Genomic DNA, 11027 nt, shown 5'->3' with positions numbered 1-11027 from the left:
CAAAAGACAGGGAGAAGGGAGGGGAGGGGGAGGGGAATGAAAGAGTTGGAGAAAAACGAAAGACGGAGAAAGGGAGATAATCGTAGACAGGTGCTCAAGCCCTGCAAAACACACAGAAATGTGAGGATGACAGCAGTAGATAGTAGGGGGAGACAAGTAAACACGAAGGTATTCAGCTGCAGTTTCTCTGGTTTGCCAAAATAAAATAAAATGCCAAAAATTTCTTTTGTTTATTAGCCAACAGGTAAACAGAGTTAATCCCTCTAATCTCAACCCTGATCCACAAAGGCCTCAAAGGAACAAAATAGCTTCATAAAGCTTAAAGAAAACAGAAAACAGGTCAGGAATGAAGTGATAGAAAATTCACAGCAGAACAACCAGTCATTTTCCACAAATGTAACTTAAAAGGAAGAGCAGCAAAAGATAAACCAAGTAGGACACACTGCAAAGTGAAATAGGTGCTCAAGTCATAACGAAAATATAAAAAAAAAAAGAAAAAAAAAGGAAACAAAAGTAAAAGTCAAAAGTGACTTTCATAAACTAAGTGAGCCAAAAAGCCAACTGCAGCTCTGGAAACCTCAGATCTAGTATACCATACCATAGAAATTTATTTCTAGAGCACCTTAAAAACAACACAGAAGCTCTACAAATCTTGCACAGAACACAATCCAAGCACAAAACCATGTCTATATATCTTCTCTAAGACAACCGGGTCGCCGGTTGCCTGGTGGAAGGGATAATAACTAAGAATACATCTGCAGAATACATGTAAAATGTTTTACAGTATAGACATGTTAGACATCATTGGAAAGCTTAGATTCTCAACAATTCAACCACCAAGATCATTTTATGGACACGGGAGCACCAAAGCACAATTAGAACAAATATAGTAGCATTTCAAAATGTAAACAAACAAAGCAGCCACAGCTACATACCTTTGAAGGCATCCAGAAGCCGTTTTATAAAATATAAATCCATCTTCAATTGTTTATACTCCATTCATCCATAAGGGTCCTCAGATTAAAAGTAATTATTAGTAATAAAAATGTTCAATGATGAGCAAATCGTCTATAACGTCTGGTTGTTGACATCAGAAAGGTTAGCTGGTCATAGCTTATTCTCAGCATCTTGCTAATATTTACTTCTAATACTTATTTCCTTGGTTGTTAGCCCGCGATGTTTGGTATGGTTCTTTACATCGTCTTCTTGTCTACAAGACAAGTGTCTACATATTTTTATGAAGCGAAAAGAGCGAGATGTGGGCTCTGTTCGAAAACCTAGGACGCATCCTTAGAAGACCGGATTCGAAGGCCGATTACGTCATAGCGCGGCGCCGAGGTCTGGTCGGATTCCAAGAGTCCTCATTATGCGGCCTTAAAATGCGTCCTTCTTTTTGCCTAATTTGAAGGATGGGTCCGATGTATCCTCGGTATTCTTGGATATCCCAGGATTCATTGCGAGACCAAGCAAGCTGTGATCAGAGTAAAGGTTACTTGGCGCCGAACAGTGGTGAAAATTGGAAGTTCAGTTTAATATAATACAACTCTGTGAATAGTTCCGTCTGAAATGAATGAAAATAGTTGTTTTAATGGTTATAGAGTCAGATATGTGGCGGTAATGTTTGGTTTATCTAAAGGTTTTAATCTGTTACTGTGTAAATGGGTTTGGCTGGAATTTAAGGACAGATTCTAATATATCTGCAGGGTGGGGACTATAAATCTGATAGGATTTTTATCTTTTATTGCTGTTTTGCACAATATGCTTAACTACCTATTTTTTGTTGTTGAATATTAGAGATTTTGCAGATATTTTTTTTATAAATACATTTTTTAGATTTACTTATATATTTCTACCCCTTTTATAGAATAGAATAGAAAATCCCTTTATTGTCCCACAATGGGCAAATTTACAGCAGCAGAAAGATTATTGAAAATGGTCACACAAATGTGGACCTTAGAAAAATGTATAAGAATAACATAATAGGGAAGAGTTAAAATATAAACAATAAAATACTGTAAAGTGCCTTAACAACATAAAACGGGAGAGTAAATAACCATGCAGCTATGGATATTTTTACAGTAATGGATATTTGAAAATAGCAGCAACATCAGAGATGTGCAAAATGACAGCAGCATTTTATTTAACTGACTAAGGTTTCTATCATTACATTTGATTTGATTTGTTCCTGCTCCCGGTGGTTGGAACATTTATTCCACTCTGGATTCTTGTGAGTGTAGTCTTTGTTCACTTCACAATAAAAAAGAAATAAATAAACAGTTTTGAAAACTTCTGTATTCATTCTTTTCCTGCTTTGTGTGTCAACGTTTACGGTTGCTAAGCAACAGAGCATACGGCGGTAAAACCCGCCGAAGGGTAGACCTGGTCGAATTCACAGCCAAAACTCTTCCGGTCTCCTTATTTTCAAGGACTTCGAAGGATCCAGTCTAGGTAGATTGCGTCCTTGGAGGACACGTCCTAGGTTTTCGAACAGAGCCATGGTCCCCGAAATCTCACCTCCGGTTCACTTCCTGTCAGCCAGTGATGAGCGATATGACACGTTATTATTCTCTGCTGTTATTGGTTAAGACCACGTAGGGTGTTGGGCTCTGTAGCCAGTGAAATAAGCTTTCGAACTAGCCCAAATGTGTGCAATTTATTTAAAGGGGTACCGCATTACAGGCTTGTGTTAGAGAGAAACACAGACACCAGCGGGTGGAGCCATTGCGTGCCGCTGCAAGATGACACCAAAAGTTCAAAACCCCACAGCTCTGGAACTTTTATAGCTAGAGGTCTGAAATGTTCTGCATTTGTGGTTGACATGACGTAGAACTAATTTAATACAATGGGACCTGTCTTTTCTCAAGAATATCTTTATTATCGCTGTTTAAATTAGGCCCATAATTTCCGAGAATAAAAAAAACAACTTTGAGTCATGTTTGAACTGATGCAGCTTGGTCTGTGTTCTACTCACCCAATTCTAAGGGTGTTAGCTTTAAAATAATGTATTGCCCATGTAATTTGAGCTTAGAGTTCTAAGTTATTTGCTTTTCCATTTGGGTATGCAAAATAGGCAAGAATTTCCAAAATGTGGTGGATTTTAAGAGAATATAAATAATACCATAATAACAAGAAAAAAGAAACCAGATAAAAACTTTTATCCTATTTCCATATGACTGAAGCTAGATAACTTAATTAATGCAATAACTTAAACTTTAATCATCAATAAAAAAAAAAAAAAAAATAAAAAATTGCAATTATAATTAATTTATTATACATTAATCATGTCTTATGTCTCTGGTACAGGGGCAATGAAAGGGGCCAGGAACAGTTCTACAGGGGCATGGTCCCCATTGGCCCCTGTCTAGAACCAGCTGTAGCTATCATTGTAGTAGTGAAGTAACTTTTTTAATAGTTAGCACAGTTAAAAAGATTAACTATTTATCGTCTCTTTTATGATCACTGCAATAAATCCCAGTAAATATGTTGATTCAAGTCCACACCCGGATGCCTTTCCGATTGTCATTTTTAAAAATATTGACAACCATACATTCCCTTTCCACTACTGTATAATTTAGCTCCACCTGGCATTGCTCTAGTACATAAAATCTCTCCTCAAATAAAATGTATTTAGTAGTTGCAAGATGAAAGGGGGCGTAAAAACAACCACATTTCAACTGTAACAACCATTTTATTTTAAAGTCAAGCAACCAGTATGTTTTAGGGAGTGATATGAGCGTAAAAAAAATTCCAACTAGATCACATGACTCATCTGACTCTAGTTTTATGGATTTAGTGCCAAACCAGCATGAATCAAGCGCTTGTTATTGCACATTAGAGTCAAATACAAAGCAGTTAAAGGCTTTTTATTCTTCCGCTGGATGCAGCTATGGCTTTAAAAAACCATAACTGCCACTGCATGTTTTGGTTTTTGTAGTTTTGTAGTTATAAAACAATATACATTGCCTTACAGAGTGATAGAAGTTTTGAGTAATAACGGGTGTTCATCTCTGCTACGTTCAGTATCCTGTTTGGTGTATCTGTGGCACAACTTCAAATGTCCCCATCTCATTATGAAACTGGAACAAATGGGCTTTGCCAGGGAATGAGGGTAGCTAACAAGACCAGTCTGTGTGTTCATGACTGTGAGTGTGTGTGTCTCAGTCTCCTTGACATTCAGCCAAGATCCTAAAAGGAGCAATCTTGCCAGGCCACACAACCCCATTAACTCAGAGGGAGGGACAACGCAGACGAGCGCAAAGGAGAGAGCAAGTTGGACGGGAGTGGGGTTTTCTTGTAGGGCAAAATTTTTGCCTTCGATAGCCTCCTAATTATAAACAAAGCCTTTTTTACGCTGTTTAAGCTGATATTATTATTGACAGCATAAAGCGTTTTATCAATCAAAGCCAAGGCGATCAAGCTGTTAACAACTTCCTGTGAAGCCTTACGTGACAGAAAACATGTGTGACAGAGAGCTTGCAGGCTCGCAGACCCCCACTGTGACCCTGTCACAGGATGCACTATTGTCTGTGTGTGTGTATAATGCAGTCCTAGAGCACAAACACAAAAGCCAGCACGTGTCGTCCAGAGTTTGTCTGCGCTGAAACACGAGATCTCACTAGAAAGAAACAAAGATGCTGGCAAGCCAACCACTCTATCCCAATAACCAGAACCTTCACTTATTCAAAACGACATCTTAAAATCAGATTTAATATCCAGTAGAACCACAGAAAGAGATGATGTCATTACTGTATTTTTGCAATGGCTGCATGCAAAGCTCCCACATTTATCAAACCTTTATGTCATGCTGGGAAAAAAAATGTTTTTTTTTTTCAGTAAAGGCCTTAAAGTGATTTTTTTTATTTATTTATTTTTTATCTTCCACCTTATGCATGACGCTGTAACACAAATGGAGGGCCCAATCAGTGAAAGACATCCACCCTCGGTGCACAAAAGAGTGTCATCACAAATCCTTCCTTCCAGCTGCTGTTTCAACTTATAGACTTCACTGGTCCCAGCAGGCACAATAAGTCTTTACAACCATTCCGTATTTGCACAGTTTTGTGGCCCAATAAGAGTTTTTATATATAAATGCCTTTATTTGCACATTTGTTACCTGCTTGTTAAAATATTTCAAAGTAGTTTCAGTAAATCTGCTGTCAACAACCGTACAGAAAAGGTCTTCCTTCTGCTTCGTAATTGAACAGGCGCACAAAGACACAAAGTACAATGACTGAACATCACTGAAAACACGGAAAGATCCTGGATTGTTAGTAATAACTCTGACTCACCCAGACTTGCTTGTAAAAACCCAGACTCACCGAGATAGGTGACTAAGCAAGCATTTTTAATAGTATTTACACAATAACACTGCCTTAGGATCATCCAAAAAAACTGAAACACAAATTTTCAAAACAGATGAAACACATTATTATACAGGATACATAATAATTATTCAATTTATAAGTGACTATGTGCAGTTTCAATTACAAATAAATTGTCTAGTTCTGATTTATGTTGGAAATGTATGAATCTCAGACATCTAAGAGGCCCCAGAACTACTACTGTGTGCTAAATTATGTAAAAAACAATGAGTTCTTTTTAAATACCTTAAGATTTTCAAGTGTGTTTTTAATAGCATGATGCCCCCTAGAGGCCAAACAAAAGCTAAGTTTTCCAAAAATAACTACCATCTCCAATTGGCTCCTCTGTGTAACTATATTTATCTACATGTCCATCAGCAAGCAAGATGGAGAACAATGAAGAATAGAGAGTGGGACCTAAAGACAAAACAGTCCTCTGGTGGTTACACGCCCTCTGATTCTCCTGAACAGCAGTCAAATCAGGACAAACAGCAAAACTAAACTACAATATCAATAACCTACCAGGGATCAAATGTGATACTTTTTATAGTGATGTAAAAATCAATCACAGTTAACTTAATCAGTCAGTTTTGTTTTTGTCAGGAATTGTAGGAAAACTACATACAAAGAAGACATTTTCCAACACAAAAAAACCCTGAAAACTGTTGGTTTGATCATTCATGTTCAGTAAATGTAACTATAAGCACGAATTCAATGACAATTATACACATATTAAAACTTCTCTGGTTAACATTGTAAGAAGAAAAAAAAAAAAACAATAAGTGGGTGTAAAGAAAACAAGATGGCCTTCTTTGAAAGACTGACGATGTAAAACCACACGTTTCGTGTAAAACTTTTTAACTAATCATTATTTATTTGTCCTTTGTTTTCGAGAGGACAGTTAATTGTAACAATTTGAGGTGCTCCAAGCTACTGACTCATTGTGAATAATCATGTCACCGTAAAGTGTTTTTTTTTTTCAAATTAATAAATGTTACTACCTGGAAGGAATTGGAAGGCCAGCTTATATTTAGGTTTAAGATAAGATCAACGACTGTTTAAAGAAACACTCTTTAATTGACAGTATCACAACAAAAAGGATTATTGAAAATTACTATAACAAAGCCTGAAAAGTACTTTACAAATGTTGTGAAACATCTTGTTGTTTTAATAGTCCAACTGCAGGAAATTAAGTTTGTCTGCAAGTTAAATCCTTGCGGTATTTGTGTGTTTACAAACACAGAGAATCCATCTTGATCAGCTCCAGCTTAACCCCAACACCTAAGGCAGGAGGTATAGCTGTGATGAAAGCAAGAGCTGCAAAGGCCCACAGCTGAATCAAAATAAACATGGCAGAGCAAAAGGAGTACGAGGAGCTGCTATCACATTCAGTTTCTCAGAATCCACAATTTCATCTTTGAAAGCAGAACAGAAAAAAATGCAAATGCATAAGTTTTTTGTGCTTTTTCATTGTGGCTGGTTGTATTTAATTTGTTACCCCGATTGGCTACAACCAAACTTTGTTTGGCGAGCACTGGATGTCGCTTCACCCAATCAGCTCAAAAGGTTCTGATGAACATCTCTCCTTTCTTGTAATGGATTTGATGGAAGCAGTCCCAGTTTAATAATACGTAGAACTAAACCTGAATGGTAAACATTATTAATCCGGCTTGCTAGATTATTATTGGAAGTATAATCATTGTTTTCAACATTCCAAAGATATATCCATGAGTGACACTGCAGACTAACACATCATAACTGACAACCTAGTATAATGTTGTGCTGTATTAGCTCTCAAACAATGCCACATACTTTTAATGGTTAGAACAACACAGCTACACCAGCTGATCCACCCCTCCCTTCAGAAGCCCCTGAAGCAACACATACCCAATTATTAGTGAGCCAAATATCACAGCATGGTAAGCTGCAACTGACATGTCATTTCTTGGATTTTCCTCTTTGTTTTCAGGTCTAAACTATGCTATTTTATCTGAATGAAACACCCCTAATAGAAGGGAATAAGCAAACTAGAAAAAATGAAAATAATAAAGATCTTCTTGCCTCACTGTTTATGATCTTGTAATGAATTATCTACACTCATTAATCACAAGGTTCATGCAACCACGTTTGTCTGTCCTCATTAAAACCCTGCCCCAGTTTTTTATCAATATTCCAAGTAACAAATATTATTTTATTAATGGATTTTTTTCCAGCACCCTTCATTGTGTAAAAAAAAAAAAAAAAAAAAAAAGCTTAAAACTGATATTTTCTGTTTAGGTCTTCCTGTAATATTTAGGTTACTTTGGAAGCTTTGCATTGCATTTGTTACATTTATGCCAATCAGCCCCTCAACTCTTAAACATCAAATTTACAGAGAGAAACTTTTAAAACAGATTAAACCTACAATCAACATTTATCAAAGCCCAGATAATCATAGATCCATCACTATGCTTCACTACAGCAGATGAACTGGGGAACCTGTGCTCTCAAAGAAGCTGCTGATAGTGCTTAACTTGTGAACACTTGTGAAGTCTTTGGATTAACTTCACCTGCTATTTCAGTCTGACAGATTTTCTTATCTGCAGCAACAGGTGATCAGTTGACCCTGTGGCTGCCTGAAGAAAAAAAAAAAAGAAGAAAAAAAACAAGACAGCTGACAAAGGAAACTTCAGGGACACACAAAAGAACTGACTTTACAGGTTTTCCCAAGATTGCGTAGAATAACGGGAATTTAAACTTGCTTTAAAATGACAGAAGGGTTGGTTCCATAGTCCATAACCGTCCAGCTGTGTTCATTGATACATCATAAAAAGAAAAAAATCTAAACAATCTAACATATCTCCCCAAAATACAAAATCCATTCATTAAAATTGCGGCTAACCTAAGGCAACAGGTGACAATAAGCCTCTAAAGTGGGCCAGTTAGAATTTTAACCGTTAGCTAGTTTGCTAATGTCAGAAAATAAAGTTAATGTTAGCTTACCTCTTAGACAATTATTAAAAATAAAGATACCGTTCTACTGCGAGCCAACTAAAACGTACACCGCTCAGAAATGTAGCTCTTTGTGAATAAAGTTTATTTTGTCAACGAACAACATTGTTAGAATAGTCGAATGAACTAGTTTATCGTTTGCAGAGGAGTTCGCGTTAGCTAACCAGATGTTAGCTCCCCGTTAAAGCTTACCTGGTTCGGTATCTTTAAAACAGCCATACTTCGCAGAGTAGCATAAAACAAGAGACGGTAACTAATCCAGGAGTTACTGTCAGTTGACTTTCAGTGGGGAATCAATGGAGGAAAAAGGACTGAAGCGGAGCTGCTAACTCCCTCTTCCTGTCAGGAATAAACTCGCCACATTATTATGGGAGACAAATGACAGAATGAGAGCTGAACTCGGAGCTCCGCCGTCAGGCTGAATGAGGATGATCCTGGTGCTTTATTTGCATCTCACAGAATTTTTCTTTCTTCCACATTTAACGAAAATGATTTACTATATCCTACGGAAGAGGATTAGGGCCACTGAAAAAAAAAAAAGTAACTGATTTTTATTTATTTTTTTTTTCAGTATAGTATGGGAAAAAAGTCAGAATTCTGACTTTAATGTCAGAATTCTGACTTTTTTCTCAGAATTCTGACTTTAATCTCAGAATTCTGACTTTTTTCTCAGAATTCTGAGATTAAAGTCAGAATTCTGACTTTTTTCTCAGAATTCTGACTTTTTTCTCAGAATTCTGACTTTTTTCTCAGAATTCTGACTTTAATCACAGAATTCTGACTTTAATCACAGAATTCTGACTTTAATCACAGAATTCTGACTTTAATCTCAGAATTCTGACTTTAATCTCAGAATTCTGACTTTAATCACAGAATTCTGACTTTAATCTCAGAATTCTGACTTTAATCACAGAATTCTGACTTTAATCTCAGAATTCTGACTTTAATCTCAGAATTCTGACAATAAAAAAAGTCAGAATTCTGAGAAAAAAGTCAGAATTCTGAGTTTAAAGTCAGAATTCTGAGAAAAAAGTCAGAATTCTGAGAAAAAAGTCAGAATTCTGAGTTTCAAGTCAGAATTCTGAGAAAAAAGTCAGAATTCTGAGAAAAAAAAGTCAGAATTCTGAGATTAAAGTCAGAATTCTGAGAAAAAAGTCAGAATTCTGAGTTTAAAGTCAGAATTCTGAGAAAAAAGTCAGAATTCTGAGATTAAAGTCAGAATTCTGACTTTTTTCCGTACTAAACTGAATTATAAAAAAAAAAATCAGTTAACTTTTTTTTTTTTTCAGTGGCCCTAATCCTCTTCCGTAATATCCACCATGCATCGCTATGAAAAACCTCCGCCCAAAATCCCCACATAACAGCGCATCTTGTATTTTAGATTTTGTTACATATTTCTCTAACAAGTCATAAAGTTTAGGTTAACATTCTAACAGGAGCCTATAGAGCAGGGGGCACCATGGGGCCCTCGGGGGCCTCATGGGGTGCCCACCACATCTTCTGAAATCAGCTAAGATTGGGATTTTAATTTTATTTTGTAGCCCTTCTTTTTTAATCATTTATAGAGCATTTCACCATTTTAATCATACAGAGAATTTAAGCCTTTACAGAGGTTTCAAAATGTTGATATTAAAAAGAAAATTAGATCCTTCCTTCCTCCCTCACTTCCTTTCTTCCTTCTTCTTTTCCTTCCTCTCTTCCAAAAATATGTTCATTATTTCTGAAGGTAAACACTGATCCTTCCTTCCTTCCTAAAATATGTTCCATTATTTCTGAAGGTAAACGCTGATCCTTCCTTCCTTCCTTCCTTCCTTCCTTCCTTCCTTCCTTCCTTCCTTCCTTCCTTCCTTCCTTCCTTCCTTCCTTCCTTCCTTCCTTCCAAAAATATGTTCATTATTTATGAAGGTAAATGCTGAATAAAAATATGCTCATTATGTATGAAGTAGGGATGCACGGTATTGGGATTTTGGCCGATATCCGATATGCTGATAATTTAAAACTCATGTAGCCGATAACCGATATCGATACCGATGTTAAAGCTGGACAAAAATAAGTAGTCGTTAAAAATAGCAGTTTTGTTATCCATTCCGGTATCGATCTATTTTACTTTCAAAATCTCATGAAATTTCATCGTTCTTTTACAAACTCTCGTGATATTTTGCAAATTCTTGTGAGATTTTGTTAGTAAAATAGATCGATACCGCGTCAATATATCAACATATAAAAATATGGCAAAATTTCGTGAATTTTCGGGGGATTTCCTAGCATAACGATGACATATAGCAATATTTCATTAGTAAAAGAGATTGATATGGTGTTTTTAAATGGCAATATATCAGCATATGAAGATATTGTGATATTTTAATGTATCAATAATTTTTCCCTCGTCTTTAGAAGTTTTTAAGTCTGTAAAAAAGATGTTTTTGAGGAAGAAGAAGTAGTATTTTTTTTTTTTTTTTTTAGACTTTAGAAACTCAGAAGCTGATCAAATATCGGGTTAAATATCGGTGGGGTGGCCGATGTCCGATATTCAGTTTTAAGGCCGATATAGGCCGATACCGATAGGGGGCCGATTATATCGTGCATCCCTAGTATGAAGTTAAGGGGACGGCTGATTCCTCCAGTTCACAGTCCATATTGGTAGACCTTCCTATGACTCAGTACCCATAAAGTAGC

Source organism: Cyprinodon tularosa, unplaced genomic scaffold (assembly GCF_016077235.1).
Source record: "Cyprinodon tularosa strain WSP-4 unplaced genomic scaffold, ASM1607723v1 ctg26, whole genome shotgun sequence".
Classification (NCBI taxonomy): Eukaryota; Metazoa; Chordata; class Actinopteri; order Cyprinodontiformes; family Cyprinodontidae; genus Cyprinodon; species Cyprinodon tularosa.
Note: the sequence above shows the minus strand (reverse complement) of the source record.